This window comes from Lynx canadensis, chromosome D2, assembly GCF_007474595.2.
Source record: "Lynx canadensis isolate LIC74 chromosome D2, mLynCan4.pri.v2, whole genome shotgun sequence".
NCBI classification, from domain to species: Eukaryota; Metazoa; Chordata; class Mammalia; order Carnivora; family Felidae; genus Lynx; species Lynx canadensis.
This window is the reverse complement of record NC_044313.2, coordinates 72,904,350-72,926,744: the sequence shown is the minus strand read 5'-3', so window position 1 is coordinate 72,926,744 and position 22,395 is coordinate 72,904,350. Positions and strand designations below refer to the sequence as shown.

The 22,395-nt window shown below is 40.4% G+C and overlaps 1 pseudogene; it reads left to right on the top strand.

The window, feature by feature from the left end:
• The first annotated feature begins 10,611 nt into the window (after nucleotides 1–10,611).
• LOC115527712 lies at nucleotides 10,612–11,508 on the top strand (annotated as a pseudogene).
• Nucleotides 11,509–22,395: the final 10,887 nt, after the last annotated feature.

The window sequence follows — 22,395 nt, the reverse complement described above, 5'->3', positions numbered from 1 at the left end:
AAAGTCAATAAGGATATAGAAAATTTGAATAACATGATTAATAAACTTGACTTAATGAATATACACTGAACACAACCAAAATCAGAATGTACATTTTTTTCCAAAGTAAACATGGCATGATTCCCAAATCAACCACATACTTAGCTGTAAAGCAACTCTCATCAAATTTTAAAGATTGAAATCATTTGGTACGTGTTTCTTGACCATGACACAATTAGGCTAGAAATCAATAAAGAGCTATAACAAGCCCAGGGGCAGCTGGGTGGCTCAGTCGGTTAAGCATCTGACTTCGGCTCAGGTCATGATCACTCAGTTTGTGAGTTCCAGCCCTGCATCGGACTCTATGCTGACAGCTCAGAGGCTGGAGCCTTCTTCAGATTCTGTGTCTCCCTCTCTCTCTGCCCCTCCCCTACTTGCACTCTGTCTCTCTCTCCCTCAAAAATAAATAAACATGAAAAAAACATTTTTTAAAGAACTGTAACAAGTCCATATAAAACCTAGTTAAATAAAGAGTCACAATGGTAATTAGAAAATATTTTGAGCTGAACAATAAAATACAACAGCAATGCCTGTGGAGTGAGGCTAAAACAGAACTTAGAGGAAAATTTGTAGCCTTAAGTATATTAGGAAAAAGGCTAAAAGGTTTTTAGCGAAACACCCCTTTTCAAGAAGTTAGAAAAAGGAGAGAAAATTTAAAGAAAGTAAAAGGACAAAAAATTAAAGGACAAATAATTTTAAGAGCAGGAATAAATGAAATGGGAAACAAAAGTAGTGTGCTAGAGACAGTTGGTACTGACCCAGGAGAGCAAATTGTGCACACCTCTCCCCAACTCCATGGTCACTAACATCAAGTTAGTGGTTTGAAATTGCCCATGATGGTAGTATTCACACAATAAAAGACTAATAAAATTGACAAATATCTGAGAGTATTGAACAATAAAAGAAGGTATGTTAACCGGTATCAGTAATGAAAACTATAGACATCCAAAAAGTTAGGACATCTTATAAACAATTTAATGCAAATAAAATTTAGATAAATGCACAAATTCAAGCAAAACACAGCTGGCTGACTCAAGAGTGGAAAATATGAATCTGCCTAAACCATAATTTGAATCAGTAGTAAAAAATTTTCACACACAAATTCCAGGTCCAAAGCTCCACCAGTTAAGTTCCTCTAAACTCTGAAATAATTACATTCTTCCTGTATGAGGCTACCATAACTTTTATGCTAATTACAAAATCCCCCACTTCTGAAACACCAAAGTATTTGGAACTCATTAGGTGAAAATGTGACTTAGTGACATGAGGCTCTTTATAGTCCTATATAGGCTCTTTATGTACTTAGGTGATTACATGTTTTGCCGCAGAAATAGTAATGTTTGAATATTGGTTATTGACTATAGGTGCTCTCCCAGTACCTGCTGAGAGTGTTACATAAATAATATATATTGTATTTTCCACAGTACCTTTCCAATGTCCAAAAAGTCTGTATTCCAAAACACATCCAGCTCCAAGAATTTCAGATAAAATGCATAGGCCTGTATGGAAGAATGTTTTTATGACTTAGGGGTCAAGAAGTATTTTTTTTTAATTTTTTTTTTCAATGTTTATTTATTTTTGGGACAGAGAGAGACAGAGCATGAACGGGGGAGGGGCAGAGAGAGAGGGAGACACAGAATCGGAAACAGGCTCCAGGCTCTGAGCCATCAGCCCAGAGCCCGATGCGGGGCTCGAACTCACAGACCGCGAGATCGTGACCTGGCTGAAGTCGGACGCTTAACCGACTGCGCCACCCAGGCGCCCCAAGAAGTATTTTTATCCATAAGAGAAAAGATCAATAAATTTGTATTAAAATGAAGAATTTTTGTTTACCAAACAATACCATAAAGCAAGTGGAACAGACAAAACCACAGTGTGGGAGAAGTTTGTAAAACAAAGAATTGGTGCCCAGCATATATAAAGAACACTTAGAAATCAATAAGAAAGGGACAATGTAGTTTTTAAAATAGGCCAAAGCTTACATAAGCACAGAACGCAAGAGGAAATGCACATGACCGATAAAATAAAATACCCATATCCTTGTTAGTAACCACAGACTTGAACTTTCAAATCACAATGCAATGCTGTTAGACACCAACCAGACCAAAGAGTGATTAATTAGAGAATCTGACAGTAACAAGTTTAAGAAGAATGAAGCAAGAAGGATCCTCGTACACAGACGGTTATATAAATGGTGATAGATGGTTATATAAATCGATGGTTATATAAATCACTTTGGACAACAGTGTGGCATCATCTAGTGAAGTTCAAGATACACATTCACTATGGCTCAGCACTTCTACAGACTGACTTCTACACGCACATGTCTGTTATAGCTAGAGACCATATACAACCTAAACTTATATCAACAATAGAATGAATAAAGCATGGTATAGTCGTACTATGAAACATGATGCAGCAATGAGAGGAGCATTTATAGTCCACTTACAATAACAGGATGTATCTCGTATTGAGAAGCAAGTCAACCAAAGAATAGATACCGTGTATTTCCACTTACCTAAGGTTCAAAAACTGGCAAAACTGAGCTATGTTTGGGACACATAGACGAGTAGTGAAACTATTAGCAAAAGGAAGAGGTGAACAGGGGCCTTCTGAAGGGCCGACAAAGTTTTATTTCTGGACTTGGGTGCTTGCTTTCTAATTATTCTTTAAATAAATGGTACAAGCATGTTTTATTCACTCTTCTGTATGAATGATATATGCCACAATTTTTAGTTTTTGTTTCTTAATTTTTAAAAATATTTAGTTTTGAGAGATAGAGACAGAGTGTGAGCAGGCGAGGTGTAGAGAAAGAGGGAGACACAGAATCTGAAGCAGGCTCCAGGTTCTGAGCTGTCAACACAGAGTCCGAAGCAGGGCTCGATCCCACAACCGTGAGTTCGTGACCTGAGCCGATATCGAGAGTCAGACACTGAAGTGACTGAGCACCACCCCCCGCCAGGCACCCCCAGTCAGGAAAGTATTACTAAAGAGGTTCAATGAACTAAAGTAATGGTCCCCACCCTTACCTCCAAGGAGGTCCATGGTTCACCAACAGAGAAAGCCCGATTTATCCAACAGAGCACAAAACAACTAGGAAAGAGACATTTTGAGAGGCTGACAAGACAAGCCAAAAATGACACAGGGTAAGAACTGCAAAAGCCAGACTCGCCTTATAAAATCTGGAAGGCTGTGGGCAAGGAAGAGAACGGGGCTGCCAAGAGATGATTTCACATGTGTTGTCCTGCCACGAACGGAGTGTCGTCTCCCCGCGTGTATGGAGGAGAGAGGGGGCGAAGAGAGGTCCGCGTGAACAGGTGGAAGAGAGCTGTGCTGGCTGTTGCCATCCAGAGGAAACTTCGTGTGGGTGTATCTCTAGTCTGAGCTAAGTCGATCCCGAAAGCACCGCTGGGCAGGGCCAGACAGACACCGGAGCACGGAAAGCGTATGTGTTGTTTCTCTGTTGCTGCCCACAGACTTTTATTTATAATCTGCACTGTTGTACCAACCAGTGTCACGGACACCTACGCAGGCACACAAACAGGAGAAAGCCTCCCTTGACTTGAATGTTGCTGCAGAGATCCTTGTGAATTTCCCGGCGATCTCTGCGCCAGCCCCTGGTCTCTCTCCTCCCGTGAACTACAGATCTGCTCTCCAAGGTGCTGGCCTTCTTCATTTTTTCCTGTGCTTGCATTTTCTTTGCTCTGTTTTCCTTGGCGAGCTGATTCACTCTTATCAGAAAGACCTGTTGAGCCTACAGTTTCGTCCTAAGGGAACCTCTGTGCCACTTTTCTCTTTCCAAGTCCCTCCTGGACATCCCCACTTGTATGTCCTTCCATTAGTCCAGTAAGCTCAAAACTGGACAAATGGTGTCTTCTCTCCAGAACAGTTTTTCCCTTTTCATTGGTTCCACAAGTCTTTTGTCTGCCAGTCAGGGACCTATGAATCCTCTGTCATGCTTCCTGCTCTGTACTCAGGCAGCCAGTTTATTTCATAGACATTAGGCACCTGCTCAGTGCCAGGCACAGTGCCAGGCTGTGGGGGGAAAACATGAACGAGGACAGGTCTCAGCCCTCGAGAAGCTCAGTCTAGTGGGGGACGGGGGGCACGTTGTCCTCTAACACACGGGAGTGAGAGCTATGGTAGAGGCATGCCTGTGCCCAGGACAGTGGGAGCTCACATAGGAGTTCTCCCAAAGCGATCCAGAAGGGAAATATAGGTTGTAGTAGAGGCAGCAAAGTGTAGATTCTGGAGCCAAGATGGCTTGAATCCTGCCTCCCCCAAAGACAAGCTATGTGACCTTCGGCAGGTTACTGGAACTTTGCCTATGTTGGTTTCCTCAACGGAGAATGTGAATGGTAGTCACACTTACCTTAGGTTGCTTGTAAATGTTAAATGAAATTATCCCGGCAAAGCACTCAGAACAGTGCCCGACACACAAAAGGATTTCACTCGTCTGCTTATTCTGTGTGTGCCAGGCGCTGGTCTAGGGGCTTGCGAGACATCAGGGAACGATACAGATGAGCACTCCTGCCCTCGTGGAATGTGCATTCTAACAGGGAGACAACGAACAACAAACATAAAAAAGAAATTTTATAGGTAGTATTATAGAGAAGTATTACAGGACAAAGAAAAAGGTAAGTGTAAGTTATTAATGTTGTATTTGAGAGGTCACTTGACCTTGGACTTCAAGGAAGAGAGGTCCTTTGAAGAGAATACCATGTTTCACCAAATCAAAGATGCATTCATTATAAATAATTTGCACCGTTATTTTATGTTCCACTAAGAAAAGAAAAAGCATTCCCAATTAAACCGTAATGCAATTCCTTTTTCTTAACTAGGGTTCTAATCTTAAATTTAGTAAACTTATTTAGGCATATTTATGTATGAATTTTTAAAAATCATATCACATACACACATAAGAAGGAAAACAAAAGCAGAAATTGACTAAGGTATTGTATTCCTAAAGCTTCTTTATATTTAGAGCTCTAGTCCCTGGAGTCCCTCTCTGACCTAGTCACCAATGTGTTTTTCCACCAATCTCACCACCTATGCTTTTAAGCACTTTGAACAAGTCCTCATCCTCTCCCCTTCCCTTCTCTTGGCTCTTAAAAGTTTTTTTGTGTGTTTGTTTGCTGTTTTTTTAGAGAGAGAGAGAAAGAGAGAGAGAATGGGGGAGGGACAGAAAGAAAGGAGAGAGAGAGAATCTTAAGCTGATTCTTTCTGGGGAAGCCTCCCAACACGGGGCTCAAGCTCACGACTGTGAGATCACGACCTGAGCAGAAGTTAAGACTCAGACACTTAACCCACTGAGCCACCCAGGTGCCCCGCCTCCCTTGGCTGTGGAAACGTTTCAGAGCCACAAAAGGGTGATGAACAATGCTGCCCGCTCTGTAAGTAGGTATAAGGTGCCCAGTTTTCATTCCTATTTTGGGGAGGTTGCTCAACAAGTTGGAGTTGCCCTCTGCCCACCCCCTTCCCTTAACATTTTGATTGGTACAGGTTAAGAGCGCCCCCTTCAGATCTCCTAGATTTTCGTCTAAGCCACTGAGGCCGCAAGTTTGGATGGCTAAGGGTAGGCAGTCGGTGACGACTGTTTTATAACTGGGATCTGGGGACTCTACTGTCAACTGTAGGACACATCCAAGTGTCCAAGAGGCAGAAATGCGGGAACAAAAATGGGGGTATTTGAGTCCATGAAATACTGCAGTAATAACGTGGTGATCTCTTTTCTGAGCATTTGCTCTTTGTCAGGCACTGGGCTAAACATTTCATAATTATGATCCCATTTAATCTCTCTACAAGCACCCCCTGAAGTAGGCGCTCCATTATCCCCCTTTTATAGGGCTGCAATTTTACAGTTTCTAGTAGCCACATTAACACAGTGCAATAGGAAGAGATGAAACTAATTGCAGTAATATATTTCCTTTAACCCAATATATTTAAAATATTATCATTTTATCCTGTAATTAATCAGGTAGTTTAATTTTCTTTCATACTAAGTCTTTTTTTTTTTTTTATTTGAGAGAGAGAGAGAGAGCACGAGCAGGGGAGGGGCAGAGGGAGAGAGAATCTCAAGCAGACTCCACACTCAGCACAGAGCCTGACATGGGGCTCGAACCCACAACCCTGGGATCATGACCTGAGCCGAAATCAAGAGTCAGATGCTCAACGGAGCCACCCAGGTGCCCTTCATACTAAGTCTTCTAAATCTAGCATGTATTTTAGCTTAAACACATCTTTAAAAAATTTTTTTTCGATGTTTATTTATTTTTGAGAGAGAGACAGACCACAGCTGAGGGAGGGGCAGAGAGAGAGAGAGGGAGACACAGAATCCCAAGCAGGCTCCAGGCTCTGAGCCATCAGCACAGAGCCCAACGAGGGGCTCAAACTCATGACTGTGAGATCATGACCGAGCCGAAGTCAGACGCTTAACCGACTGAGCCACCCAGGCGCCCATTAACTTAAACACATCTTAACTTGGACTAGTCACATTTCAAATGCCCGATAGCCACACACGGCCAGCAGCTGGACAGCAAAGTTACAGACGGCAGGTGTAAATTGTAAGACTCACATTAAGTATGGGGCAGAGTACAAACTCCAACTCGGATCTTGACAAAAGGTTGTGCTTCTGGCCTGCCTCCTACAGGAGGGAAGAACCTTCTAGGCAGAGCAAGAGGGGATGCAAATGTTCAGAGTTGGGGCAAAGCAGGTCTCTTAAAATTGTAAATGGCTGGCTTTGGCTGGGACATTGGATATGAGGTCCCCTCCATCACTGGAGCCCATCTCAACTCTTTCTGGCCCAAATTCTGACCCTTTCGGTCACCCACTCACATATCAGCAGACATCTCTTCAACCGTGCCACCGGTCTGGGGTTGCTTCAGTGACACAGATGTAGTCCTGGCCTCAGGTTGCCTCCCTGATGCCCTTCTCCTCCCCGCTCAGCAGCCTATCCCATACATTCTGCCAGACTGAGCTGACAGAGATCCTTCCAGAAGCCTGGGGGATAGGACACCACATTCATTTTGTGCTGTCAGTTAACCCTCGCCACTCCTTTCACGTCTGTCCTTTGATCTTCCCAGCTCTACCCAGAGCAGGGGTTGATTAGCTCCCGATTATTCCGCATGGCACAGAGACCTTGCCACTGCCCGCAGAAGGCACTTAGGAGCACACTTTCCACTTGCACGCAAGACAGGAAACAAGTAGCCGAAAGAGGACTTGCATCGCTTAGTACAGGACGTCCCTCGCTTGATCCACAAACACTTCCTGAAGGTCTCAGGTACCAAGCCTGACCTACGGGGAAGCAGAGCGGAGTCCTTACCTTTCCTTTGTTCCTGGTTTGGAGGTGGGAGTCAGGCATGAAATCCACAAGCCACAAGGTGATCAATGCAAATACCGAGCTACGGGCCAAGTGCTGGGAGCGCAAAGGACAGAGGGACACATCCTTCCCGGGAGAGCTGGGGACCTTCGCTGAGGACGTGAACTTTGAGCTCAGCTTAAAGTGTGCGTGGACATTTTCCAGATATGAATGGGAAAGAGGGCATTTGCAACAGAGAGACCCACACGTGAAAGGCCCGGAGCTGTCTGTCAAAGGGATTTACGGACCATCTTATGGTTCTTCAAAATCACTAAGCACTTCCCTGCTTTAGAGCCCTTGTGCCGGCTGGTCCCTGGAGTCCCTCTGCCTGGAACATTTCCTCCCAACTACCTGTTTTCCTCCAAGTCTTTGCTCACCAGATCCTATCAGATCTCCCCAAATGGAAATCTGCGCCCACCTCCTTCATTCCATTGTCCCATACCAGTATGAACATTACATTCTTGCTGCATTAAGATCTCAAATGAATCCATGGGTGTTTGTAATATTTATAGCCTCTGCGGGGTAAATCCGTCACTCTATCTACTATATGTGTATACATGTATCTATTTATATATCTATGAATCTATTATCTATTATCTAAGCTTACACTGTGTTGTTCACTCAAACCCCATGCATTTCTGTTGTTATGAATTATTTGTTGATTCCTTGGAGAAGTATATTAAAGTATGTCACTATAATTATGTATTTATCTATTTCTCTTTTTTGTATTCCTAAACCATTTTAATAGCTCACAGTTGTCTTGTTAGGTGTATAGAATTCTATATTCCACCAATATGAAGTCCCTATTTACTTGTTTAATATTTCTGGCCTTGAATGATATTACATCATCTGATATTATCTCATCTTTCTTTTTTGTGGCATTTCCCTGGTACATATATTGTTCAATCCTTTATTTTTACCTTTTTTCCCTATGATTTTGTGTTCATTTTACCTACTATGCACAGCCTACAGTGACATTTTAAAATCTCATCTGAGAATCTGTTTTTAAATGGGCAATTGCAATATGTTTTCATTCACAAGGATTGTGAATATGTTGCACATTATTGCAGCCTATCCTGACCTGTTTCTAGGAAATTGGAACAAATGGGAGCCCGTGTTCAATCAAGCTGAAAACAAAATATGTTCTATCCTTTACCTTGATAAGTATGGCTTCATCATGGCAACATTACACAATACATTTAAAGGTATACTTTTTATATGACTAAAAGTTGCAAAAAGTCAAAGATGGATGAATTCAAATCTTGCGTATCTGCGAGTCCTATTGGTGGGTATCTGTTCAGACTGCTATAAGAAAACGCCACAGACTAGGTGGCTTATAGACTACAGAAATCATTTCTCACAGTTGTGGAGGCTGGAAGTCTGAGGTCAGGGTGCCTGCAGGGTCAGGTAAGGGGCCTCTTCCGGGTCAGACTTCTCCTGTATCCCCACATGGCAGAAGGAGCTAGGAGCTCTGTGGGATCTCTTTTATAAGGGCACGAATAGTATTCAGGAAGGCTCCTCCCTTGTGACCTAATCACCTCCCAGAGGCCCCACCTCCTGAGGGGTTAGGATTTCAACATGTGAATTGGGGGTGGGGGGGAGAGGACAAAAATATTTAGACCGTAGCAATGGGTTAGTGGTATCTAACTAACTTATACAAAAGTATATATTTATTTTACAAAATGCATTTTCTTGCCTTCATTTCAGCAAAATTATGTTGCTAAATAAGTATTTTCACGAGAGATAAAGGAGGATGGCAGAGGAGAATCCTGAGCTCACCTCATCCCACAGACACACCGAGCTAACAGCCACATTTGTGCAACAAACTCTGGAAATGACCCAAAGACCCAACAGACTGGAAGGTGTGTTAAGACCTTCCATGGTGAATCGTGGAGATGAGGCCACATTGAAAAGGGTAGCAGGGGAGAAGCAGCTGGGAACCAAACCCCAGGCGAGAGACCACAAGCCGAGAGAGCAGAGGGTCAGACCCCACATCGGTACCCTAGGCACTGGAGATCTGCTCTGGGAAATCATAACTTCTGGCTTTGAAAACCAGTGGGTCTTATCTCTGGGTACTTTAAAAATCAGCAGGCTTAACTCGAAAAGAGTCAGAGTGAGGTAGGAAATGGAATCTATGTCCTTAAAGAGCCAGCATATGTAACCACCTGGCCTGAAACACAGCACTGAAGCAGCAACTTGAAAAGCACCTGGGGTATACGTATACATGAAGACCTATTTACTAATCTCAAAGCACGTGCTGGAGGGGCAGGGGTTGTTAGGGGACTTCTCCAAGAACAAAAATGCTGGTAGGTGCCTTTTCTCTTCCCCTCCCCCAGCCTAGGTAGCAAGATGCTGGTGGGAACCAGCCCTAACACTCTCCACCTATATTCCCAGCAACATGTGACCTATCCCTGGATTCCCCTGGGGACCCTTCCCAGCCAACCCACCCAGTCATCCATCCAAAGCAGCCCCTGCAGGGACTAGTGCTACTCCAAAGTCTGAGGGAGAGGGGGAGATAACCCCACACCCCAGTGCATCTGCTGTTCCAGCAGCTAAGTCTTTTAGCAGGCCATGCAGGGAGAGAGCCCTGCTGTTGGTGCAGCTGCAGCTGCAACAGAAAGGCCAATTGCAACCACTTAGCACAACTCTGACCCCACCGACTGAGGAGTTCACAGAGGCCTCAGATATGCCTCTCAATAGTGCCCAGACCAGACCCTGCCCAAGGGGCCCAAAGAAGTCAAAGCAAGTTATTCCAGAAGATTGGGCTGAAGGCAAGTGGAGCCCAGGCACGACAGTAGAATGCATGCAGAGCATATAGGAGGCCCCCTGGAGCATCTGGTTCTGGTGACTACGGGGCATTGTGCTCAGGGAACCACGGTACCTCTTTTATACAAGGCCACTGCTTTCAAGACCAAGAGACAAAGCTGGCCTCCCTAATACAGAGAATCACACAGAGAGTTAGACAAAATGAGGATATGGAGGAATATGTCCCAAATGAAAGAGCAGGACAAAATCACAGCAAACAGCTAAGTGAAAGGAAGATAAGTAATATGTCTAATAAAGAATTCAAAGTGATGATCATAAAGACACTTACTGGACTTGAGAAGAGTGGAGTTCTTTGACTTCAACAAAGAGATAGAAAACATGAAACAGAACAAGTCAGAGATGAAGAATTCAATAACCAGGCAGTTGCCTCCCTCCTCTTTCCTTTCAGCATGACAGATGCTGCATACCCTTCATTGCCAAGGACTTCCTGGTGGGTGAATTGGCCGTGGCCATCTCTAAGACCACGACAGTTCCTATCAAGCAGGTCAAGCTGCTGCTGCAGGTGCAGCATGCCAGTAGGCAAATCACCACAGATAAGCAATACAAGGACACTATAGACTGCATGGCTCATATCCCTAAGGAGCAGGGAGCCCTGTCCTGGTGTGGTAACTTGGCCAATGTCATCAGATACTTTCCTACCCAGGCTCTCAACTTTGCCTTCAAAGATAAACACAAGCAGACCTTCCTGGGTGGTGTGGACAAGAGAACCCAGTTTTGGTGCTACTTTGCAGGGAATCTGGCATCAGGTAGTGCTGCTGGGGTTATATATCCTTGTGTTTTGTGTATCCTCTTAATTTTGCCCATATGCGTTTAGCAGCTGATGTGGCAAAGCTGGAGCTAAAGGGGAATTCAGAGGCCTCAGTGGCTGCCTGGTTAAGATCTACAAATCTCATGGGATTAAGGGCCTGTGCCAAGCATTTAGTGTGTCTTTGTAGGGTATTATCACCTACCAAGTTGTCTACTTCGGTATCTATGACACTGCAAAGGGAATGCTTCCAGATCCCAACAATACTCACATCTTCATCAGCTGGATGATCACACATTCTGTCACAGTGTCTGCTGGGTTGACATTCTATCTGTTTGACACTGTTCACCATCATATGATGAAGTAGTCAGGGTGCAAATGAACTGACATCATGTATGCAGGCTCACTTGACTGCTGGAGGAAGATTGCTTGGGATGAAGGAGCCAAAGCTTTTGTCAACTGTGCACAGTCCAGTGTTCTCAGAGACATAGGTGGTGCTTTTGTGCTGGTCTTGTATGATGAAATCATTAAGTTCACATAGGTTATTAACTAGCTTATCCCCCGTGTGAACAGGCATGCAATATTATATAACATATCTTGAGCATTCTTGACAGATTGTTGGCTATTTATCAATAGCAACTATTTACTGGTTGAAATGGGAGGGAATGATATTCATCTGACCAGTTTTCTCTTAAAGCCACTTCCATGATGATGGGACTCCATTACAGTTTTTATTTCGGTCACTCCTGATAAATAAACTTGAAGAAGTAAAAAAATATCTGAAATTAAAAAAAAAAAAAAGAATTCAATAACAAAAATAAGAAAAAACACTGGAAGGAATCAATAGCAGATTAGAGGAGGCAGAAGAATGGATCAGTGATCTGGAAGACAGGTTAATGGAAAGCAACCAAGCTGAACAGCAAAAAGAAAAAAAAAGAATAATAATAAATGAGAATAGGTTAAGGGAAGTCAGCCACATCATCAGGCACAGTAACATTCACATTAAAAGGATCCCAGAATGAGAAGAGAAAGAGAAGGGGGGCAGAAAACTTATCTGAAGAAATAATATCTGAAAACTTCCCTAATCTAGGGAAGGAAACAGATATTTAGATCCAGGAACCATAGAGAGCCCCTACCAATATTAATCCAGGGAGTTCTATACCAGCACACATGATAATTAAAATGGCAAAAAGTAATGATAAAGAGAGAATTCTTAAAGCAGCAAGAGAGAAGAAAATAGTTACATACAAAAGAAATCCCATAAGGATATCAGCTGATTTTTCAGCAGAAACTTTGCAGGCCAGAAGGAATGACATAATATATTCCAAGTGCTAAAAGGAAAAAAACCTACAACCAAGAATACTCTACCCAGGAAGGTTATCATTCAGAATAGAAGGAGAGATAAAGAGTTTCCCAGACAAACAAAAATTAAGGGAATTCATGACCACTAAGCCAGCCTTACAAGAAATGTTAGAAAACTGATTTGAAAGAAAAGACCATAACTAGAAGAACATTAATGAAAGTTTAAAAATTCATAGGTAAAAGCAAACAATAAATAAAGGTAGTAGATTAATCACATATAAAGCCAGTATGACGGTTACAACACAAATGTAGTAAAATCAATTATATCTACAAAATCAATCAAGGGATACATAAAATAAAAAGAGGTAAAACATGCCATCTTATACATAAATGTGAAGGTCGGTTAAATTTTAGTGCTTTTAGGATGTGTTCAAAATTAAGTAATCATCAACTTAATATAGACTGCTATACAAATAAGATGTTATATATGAACCTAATCGTAACCACACATTAAAAATCTGTAATTGATATGCAAAACATAAAGAGAAATGAATCCAAATATAACACTAAATAAAGCCATCAAATAAGAGAAGAAAGCAAGATAAAAAGGAACAGAGAACTACAAAAACAACTGGAAAACAACTAACAAAATGTCAGTATATATATATATATATATATATATATATATATATATCTATCTATCAACAATTACCTTAAATGCAAATGGACTAAATGTTCTAATAAAGAAACACAGGGTGACTCAGCTATGTGATGCTTAGAAGACACTCGCTTTACACCTAAAGACATGTACAGACTGAAAATGAAGGGCTGGAAAAAGCATACTCTGCAAATGGAAGAAAAAAAAGAAGCTGGGGTAATAATACTTACATTAGACAAAAGACTTTAAAACAAAGACTGCAGTAAGAGACAAAGGGCACTACATAGTGATAAAAGGAAAAATTCGACAAGATGATATAGCAATTGTAAATATCTATACACCCAACATAGAAGCACCTTAACACGTAAAACAATTATTAACAGACATAAAGGAGAAACTAACAATAATAGTAGAGGAGTTTAACACCTCACTTACATCAATGGATAGATTATCCAGCCAGAAAATCAACAAGGAAACCATGGCTTTTAATGATACATTAAATCAGATGGACCTAGCAGATACATACAAAACACTTTATCCAAAACAGAATACAGATTCTTTACATTTGCATACGAAACATTCTCCAAAATAGATCACATGTTAGGCCACAAAAAAGTCTCAATAAACTTGAGAAAACTGAAATCACATCAAGTTTCTTTTCTGACCACACCCAAATGAAACTAGGAATCAATTATAAGAAAAAAAAATCTGGAAAGAACACAAATACATGGAAGATAAACAATATGCTAGTAAACAATGAATGGGTCAACCAAGAAATCAAAGAGGAAATTTTAAAATATGTGGCGACAAATAAAAATGAAAACACAATGGTCCAAAGTCTTTGGGATGCATCAAAAGCAGTTCTAAGAGGGAGGTATATAGCAACACAGGCCTACCTCAAGAAATAAGAAAAATCTCAAATAAATAAACTAATATTACAACTAAAAGAGCTAGCAAAAGGACAAGTCCAAAGCTAGCAAAAAGAAGAAAATAATAAAGATTAGAGCAGAAATAAGTGAAATAGAGGTTAAAAACCAACAGAAAGGATCTATGAAACCATGACTTGGTTCTTTGAAAAGAGTGACAAAAGTGATAAACTTTTAGCCAAACTTATCAAGAAAAAGAGATAAAGGACTCAAATAAGTAAATGTAAAAGAAATGAAAATAAAGTAAAATAAATGAAAAAGGTGCAGTAACCAGCAATATCACAAAAATAAAAGGGATTATAAGGCAGTACCACAATTATATGCCAACAAATTGGACAACCTAGAAGAAATGGATAAACTCCTAGAAACACAATCTTCCAAGACTGAATCAAGAAGAAACAGCAAATCTGAACAGACTTATTACTAGTAATGAAATTGAATTGGCAAAAAAAAAAAAAAAAATCCCAACAAATAGAAGTTTAGGATTAGATGGCTTCATAGGTGAATACTACCAAATATTTAAAGAAGAGTTAATATCTATCCTTCTCAAACCATTCCAAAAAATAGAAGAGGAAGGAAAACTTCCAAATCCATTGTATGAGGTCAGCATTACCCTGATACCAAAACTATAAAGACACTTAAAACAAAAAACAAAAAACAATTACAGGTTAAATATCCCTGATGAACATAGATGCAAAAATCCCCAACAAAATATTAGCAAGCTGAATTCAACAATACACTAAAAAGATTCACCATGATCAAGTGGGATTTATTCCAAGAATACAAGAATAGTTAAATATCCTCAAATTAATCAACAGGCTACACCACATTAACAAAATGAAAGATAAAAACCATATGATCATCTCAATAGATGCAGAAAAAGCATTTGACAAAATTCAACATCTGTTCATGATAAAAACTCTCAAGTAAGTGAATTTAGAGAAAACATATCTCAACATCATATATGACAAAGCCACAGCTAGCATCATTCTCAACTGTGAAAAGCTGAATGTTTTTCCTCTAAGATCAGGACCAATACAAGGATACCACTTTTATTCAACACAGTATTGAAGGCCTAGAGCAAAATAGAGACCTCGGCAATAAACCCACAATTATATGGTCAATTAATCTATGACAAAGGAGGCAAGAATATACAATGAGGAAAAGGCAGTCTCTTCAATGAATGGTGTTGGGAAAACTGGATAGCCACACACAAAAGAATGAAACTGGACCACTTTCTTACACCATACACAAAAAATAAATTCATAATGAATTAAAGACCTAAATGTGAGACCTGAAACCGTAAAAAAAATCCTAGAAGCAAATATTGGCAATAACCTTTTAGACATTAGCCTTAGCAACATTTTTCTGATATGTCTCCTCAGGCAAAGGAGACAAAAGCTAAAATAAAATATTGGAATTAAATCAAACTAAAAAGGATTTGCATAGCAAAGGAAACCATCAACAAAATGAAAAGGCAACCTACTGAGTGGCAGAAGATATTTTCTTTTTTTTTTTTAAAGAAGCACTTCTTTTAAAGTTTATTTACTTATTTTGAGAGAGAGAGAGAGAGAGAGAGAGAGAGAGAGAGAACCACAGACAGAATCCCAAGGAGGCCCTGCACTGGCAGCACAGAGCCTAATGCAGGGCTCAAATTCATGAACTGTGAGATCAAGACCTGAGCAGAGATCAAGAGTCAGATGGTTACTTAACTGACTGAGCCAACCAGGCGCCCCAAGAAGATATTTTAAGATCACATATATGATAAGGGGTTAATATCCAATATATAAGCAACTCAGACAACTCAACACCAAAAGATCCTGAAATAATCCAGTTAAAAATTGGCCCAAGACCTGAATACTCATTTTTCCAAAGAAGACATATAGATGACCAACAGATATGTGAAAAGATGCCCAACATCACTAACCATTGGGGAAATGCAAAACAAAATCACAGAAAAATATCAGCTCATACCAGTCAGACTGGTTATTATCAAAAAGGCAAGAAATAACAAGCGTTGGCAAGGATGTGGGAAACGAACTCTCATGTGCTACGGGTGGGAATGTAAAGGGTGCAGCCACTATGGAAACCAGTATGGAGTTTCCTCAAAAAAAAATTAAAAAATAGAAATACCATATGATCCACTGATTCCACTGCTGGACATTTACCAAAGAAAACAAAATCACTATTTTGAAAAGATATATGCACCCTCACCTTTATTGCAGCATTATTTACAATAGACAAGATAGGGAGCAAACTAAAGTCTACTGATAGATGAATGGATAAAGAAGATGTGCACACACACACACACACACACACACACACACACACACACTGGAATATTACTCAGCCATAAAAAAGAATGAAATCTTGCCATGTGTGACAACATGGATGGGCCTACAGGGTTTTATGCTAAGTGAAAATAGTCAGGTTAGAGAAAGGCAAATCCCATATGATTTCACTCATGTGGGGAATTTAAAAAAAAAAACAAATGAATAATCAAACAAAACTGGAAATAGACTCAAATACAATGAACTAGTGATTGCCAGAGGAGAGGGGGAGGGGGGATGGGCAAAATAGGTGAAGGGATTAAGAGATACAAACCTCCAGTAATAAAACACGCAAGGCACAGGGGTGAAAAGTATGGCATAGGGAAGGCCGTCGCTAATATAGTAATCACTTAGTAATCACTTTGTATGGCGACAGATGGTAAGGACATTATAAATGGTAAGTTTGTGTGGTGACAGGTGATGGGGATGGTGTAAATATAGAATTGTCCAATCACTATCTCAGACATCTGAAACAACTATACTTCAATGTTAAAAAGTAAACGTAATTTATTCAAAGTGTACAAAATTTAAATACACATTTGCAACAATGTAGATTGAAATCCATGTAAAGAACTGAAAATTAAAATTATTTTTAAGTACATTCATAGTAAAGTTATCCTAAAATACTCAAACTTATCTATTAAAGTTGAAAAGGCGAAGCAAATGATAATCAATGGCTATGAAACAAAAAAACTGTCATGAAAAGAGTTACATTGTATTTAATTTCCCCCAAATTTAAATATTTATCAAAAAAACTTTTTAGTGTTTATTTATTTTTTTTTTTGAGAGAGAGAGAGAGAGAGACAGAGCACAAGCAGGGAAGAGGCAGAGAGAGAGAGAGAGGGAGACACAGAATCCAAAGCAGGCTCCAGGTTCTGAGCTGTCAGCACAGAGCGAACTCACGAGCGGTGAGATCATGACCTGAGCCAAAGTCAGATGCTTAACCAACTGAGCCACCCAGGTGCCTGTCAATTTTTTTTATGACACTATAGCTATTTGCAAGTTTAGCGTCCAAATTTCACCACCCCCCCGCCCCCTCTGCCAATGTAACAAGTTGGTATCATGTTTCACTCGTGTTAAACCTAGACCACTATGCATGTACCTGTGAATATTATCAATTGCCTAACATTGAAAATGTTCTTTGGTCACCAAGCGCAACTGTTATGAATATTATGCTAAATTGTGAGTGTCTTCAAAATCATGAATTGGGAATAAATGGGGGCTTGCCGCTCCTGGGAAAAGACATTTCGTAACACAAGACTTTATTGCATTTATGGTACCTCGCAAGAAGGAGTTGACAATTTATTTTTTTCTCTAACCTAAGCGCTTCTGCCCTGCAGGTCCTCCCCGCCCAGCCACGCATCTACATGCTGATATCAACAGTGGCACAACACAAAGCTTTCATAATATTCGGATACAGCTTTGGATCATATTTGGATCTGTTTCAAGGACGTAGACCCAGTCACAAGAGATGATGTTTAGGGTTGCATCCTAAAGACAAAGGCTGGATCCCATGACTGACCAACCCATTGTTATTTTATGCGATCCTCTGAAAATACTAGTCATGCTTTGTTTTAAAGACTTCCTATGTTCATTGATAGATTCTTTTTCTGCGAGTGTCCTTCTGACCTCTGGGTTTCATGACTTCAGTGTCGGGTTTGCTTAAATAAATGCTCGGTGAACCTTGTACTCTATCTGTTCGTGTTTGTCATTGCTAAATTATGGTTTAGCCCATGCCCTGGCTCTTTAGATTGGGGGGATTCTGCATGTGGGATCAGAACTTCTCCTGCAGGGAATAATCACTGTGTGTCTGAGATAGCTGCATCATTTCTATTTCTGCTTCAACTTGTCAGGGTTGAGGGGGCCCTGTTAGCTCACCTTAGCTCTGCTCCCGTCACCATCTCAAACCAATATAGTTTTTCCCTGCTAGGTTAATCCCTCAGGTTAGCAAGCATTCTAGGACTTACCCCTAGGGGCACATGCCTTGACTGCCTGCCTTCCTCTGGCCCAGCTGTTTGCCTTAGGAGGTGTTGCCTAGTTTTCATCCTAGTGTGGCGTTTCTCTGGAGCTACGTAGGAGCGATGGCTTCTACTCTTGACTATATTTTCTCTGGAGTGTGTTTTGAGTTGCAGTTTTCTTTGCTTAGTTTTCTTTCCATAAGTAAAATCCCACCTTGTTTCTGTTCTCAAAATTCTTCCACACTCCTGACCCTCCATTTTCAGGACTTGGGATGGGAGAGGAAGTATGGTTCAGCCTAATCTCTTTCCTTGTTGGGGAGGGGAGGGGAGGGGAAAGGGGAGGGGAGAGGCGAGAGGGGGGAGGCGAGAGGGGGGAGGCGAGAGGGGGGAGGCGAGAGGGGGGAGGCGAGAGGGGGGAGGCGAGAGGGGGGAGGCGAGAGGGGGGAGGCGAGAGGGGGGAGGCGAAAGACTATTTTTTTCAGAGCAGTTTCAGGTTCTCAGCAAAATTGAGAGGAAGGTACAGAGATTTCCCATTTATACCCTGCCCCCACACATGCCCAGCCTCTCCCATTATCAACATCACTAACCAGAGTGGTGCTCTGGTTACGACTGATGACATAATGATCATTCAAGGTCCACAATTTACTTTAGGGTTCAATCTTGGTTTTCTACATTCTATGGGTGTGGGTAAACACATGACATGTATCGATCATAAAATCATACAGAAAATTTCCACTACCCTAGCAATCCTCCTTGCTCTGCCTATGCACCCCTCTCTCCCCCAACCCCTGGCAGCCACTGGTCTTTTTACTGCCTCCACAGTTTTGTCTACTCTACAATGTCACAGAATTGAAATCATATAGTATGTAGCCTTTTAAGATTGGCTTCCTTCACTTGATAATAATATCCATTTAAGGCCCATGTCTTTTCATGCTTAATAGCTCATTTCTTTAAAAAAATTTTTTAACGTTTATTTATTTTTGAGAGACAGAGAGAGACAGAGCACGAGCAGTGGAGGGGCAGAGAGACAGGAAGATACAGAATCCGAAGCAGGCTCCAGGCTCTGAGCACAGAGCCTGATGTGGGGCTCGAAATCACGAACTGTGAGATCATGACCTGAGCTGAAGTCTGTTGCTTAACTGACTGAGCCACCCAGGCACCCCAATAGCTCATTTCTTTTTAGTGCTGAATAATACCGTGTGCATGGACCATAGTTTGCTTACCCATTGACCTACTGAAGAGCATCTTGGCTGCTTCCATGTTTTGGCAATTACAAATAAAGCCAATACAAATGTCCATGTGCAGGTTTTTGTGTGGACACACAGTTTCAACTTTCGACTGTCTGGTATTTACCCAAAGAGCACAATTACTGGATGATATGGTAAGCCTTATGTTTAGCTTTGTAAGAAACTGTGGAACTATGTTCCAAAGTGGCTATACCATTTTGCATTCCCACTAGCCATTGATGAGAGTTCCCGTTGCTCCACCTTCTCACCAACATTTGATGTTGTCAGTATTCCAGATCTTGGCCATTCTAATAGCTATGTAGTGGTATCTCACTGTTGTTTGAATTTGCATTTCCCTGATGACATATGATATGGAGCATCTTTTCGTATGCTTATTTGCCACTGTATATCTTCTTTTGTGAGGTATATATGAAAATCTTTGAGTCCTTTTAGTTGTTTTTTTTTTTTAATGAGTTTTAGGAGTTCTTTGTATATTTTGGGTAACAATCCTTTATCGGATGTGTCTGGTACAATTATTATATCCCAGTTCATGGCTTGTCTTCCAGTTCTTTGGCATTGTCTTTTGCAGATAAGTTCTTAAATTTAATGAAATCGAGATTATCAATTATTTATTTTACAGATTGTACTTTTGGTATTTAAAAATTCATTACCATACCCGAGGTTATCTAGATTTTTTTCATATATTATCTTCTAGGAGTTTTATAGTTTTGCATTTTACATTTAGATCTATGATCCATTTTGAGTTAATTTTTGTGTAAAGTCTGTAACTAGATTTATTTCTTTGCCTATGGATGTCCAGTTGTTCCTACACTATTTGTTGAAAAGACTATTTTTGCTCCATTGTATTGCCTTTGGTCCTTGACAAAAATCAGTTGACTGTATTTCTATAAATAAATTTCTGAGCTCTCTATTCTGTTCCATTGATCTTCTTGTCTACCCTTTTGCCAATGCCACGTGATCTTGTAGCTTTATAGTTAAGTCTTAAAATCAAGTACTATCAGCCCTCCAACTTTGTTTTTCTCCTTCAATATTGTGTCATCTATTTTGGGTTTTTTACCTCTCCATATAAACTTTAGAATCAGTTTGCCAACATCTACGACATGACTTGCTAGGATTCTGGTTGCAATTAGATTCACTCTATAGATCAAGTTGAGAAGAACTGATGACTTGATAATGTTGAGTCTTCCTACCCTATGAACATGAAATATATCTCCATTTATTAAGTTCTTTGATCTCACTCATCTGAGTTTTGTAGTTTTCCTTATGTAGATCTTGTCCATATTTTATTAGATTTATACCTAAGTATTAAGTTTTGGGAGATGCTAATATCAATGGCATTATGTTTGGGGGTATTTTTGTGAAAAAAAATTTTAATGTGTATTTTTTTTTTAATTTTTTTTTAACGTTTATTTATTTTTGAGAGAGAGAGAGACAGAGCATGAACGGGGGGAGGGGCAGAGAGAGAGGGAGACACAGAATCGGAAACAGGCTCCAGGCTCTGAGCCATCAGCCCAGAGCCTGACGTGGGGCTCGAACTCACGGACCGCGAGATCGTGACCTGGCTGAAGTCGGACGCTTAACCGACTGCGCCACCCAGGCGCCCCTTAATGTGTATTTTTGAGAGAGACAGAGCATGAGAGGGGGAGGGGCAGAGAGAGGGGGGGCACAGAATCCAAAGCAGGCTCCAGGCTCTGAGCTGTCAGCACAGAGCCCAACATGGGGCTTGAACTTACACACTGCAAGATCATGACATGAGCCAAAGTCAGATGCCCAGCCAACTGAGCCACCCAGGAGCCCCATAAATGGCATTATGTTTTAATTTCACATTCTACTTGTTTACTGCTGGTATATAGGAAAACAATTGTTTTTTGTCTATTAACTTATATCCTGCAATTTTACTATAATTACGTATTAGTATTCCAGTGGTGTTTGTTTGTTTGTCAATTCTTTTGGATTTTCTACATAGACAATCATGTTGTCTATGAACAGAGTTTTAGGTCTTCCTTACCAATGTGTACATCATGTAGTTCCTTTTGTTGTCTTACTGCATTACCAAGGACTTCCAGTACAATGTTGAAAAGGAGTAGTTGGGACATCTTTGCCTTGTACCTGATCTTAGTGGCAAAATTTGAATTTATCACCATTAAGTATAATGTTAGCTGTATGGTTTTTTTCTTTTATCAAGTTGAGAAAATTCCCCTCTATTCCTAGTCTACTATTCTTATCATAAATAGTTGTTAGATCTTGTCAAATAATTTTCTGCATCTATTGATATGACCATATGCTTTTTCTTTTTTCAGACAGTTGATGTAATGGATTACATTGATTGATTTTCAAACATTGAATCTGTTTTTGCATACCTAGGATAAATCCTTCTTGGTCGTGGTGCATAATTCTTTTTATAATTGTTGGATTCAATTTCCTAATATTTTGTTAAGGATGTTTGAGGCTATGTTCATGAAAGATTTTGGTCTGTAGCCTTCTTTTCTTATAATGTCTTCACCTGGTTTGGGTATTAGGAGTAATAATATTGACCTCACAGTGAGTTGGAAAGTATTTATCCTCCAAAAGAGATTGTAGAGAATTGGTATCATTTCTTTCTTAAATGTTTGGTAGAATTCACTAGTGAAGCCATCTGGGCCTGGTGCTTTCTGGTTTGGATGGTTATTAATTATCAGTTCAGTGCCTTTAATATGCATAGGCATATTCAGATTCTCTATTTCTTCGCATGTGAGTTTTGGCAGATTGTGTGTTTTGAGAAATTGGTCCATTTTCCCCCAGATTACCAAATTTGTGGGCAGAGTTGTTCATAGTATTCCTTTATTGTAATTTTAAATTTCCAGGGAATCTGTGGCAATATCCCCTTTTTTATTGCTGATGATAGTAATTAGTGTCCTAATTCTCTTTTTCTTAGTTAGCCTGGCTAGAGGTTTATTTACTTATCTTTTTTGAAAGCCAGCTTTTTGTTTTGTTGATTTTCTATTTTCAATTTTATTGATCTCTACTC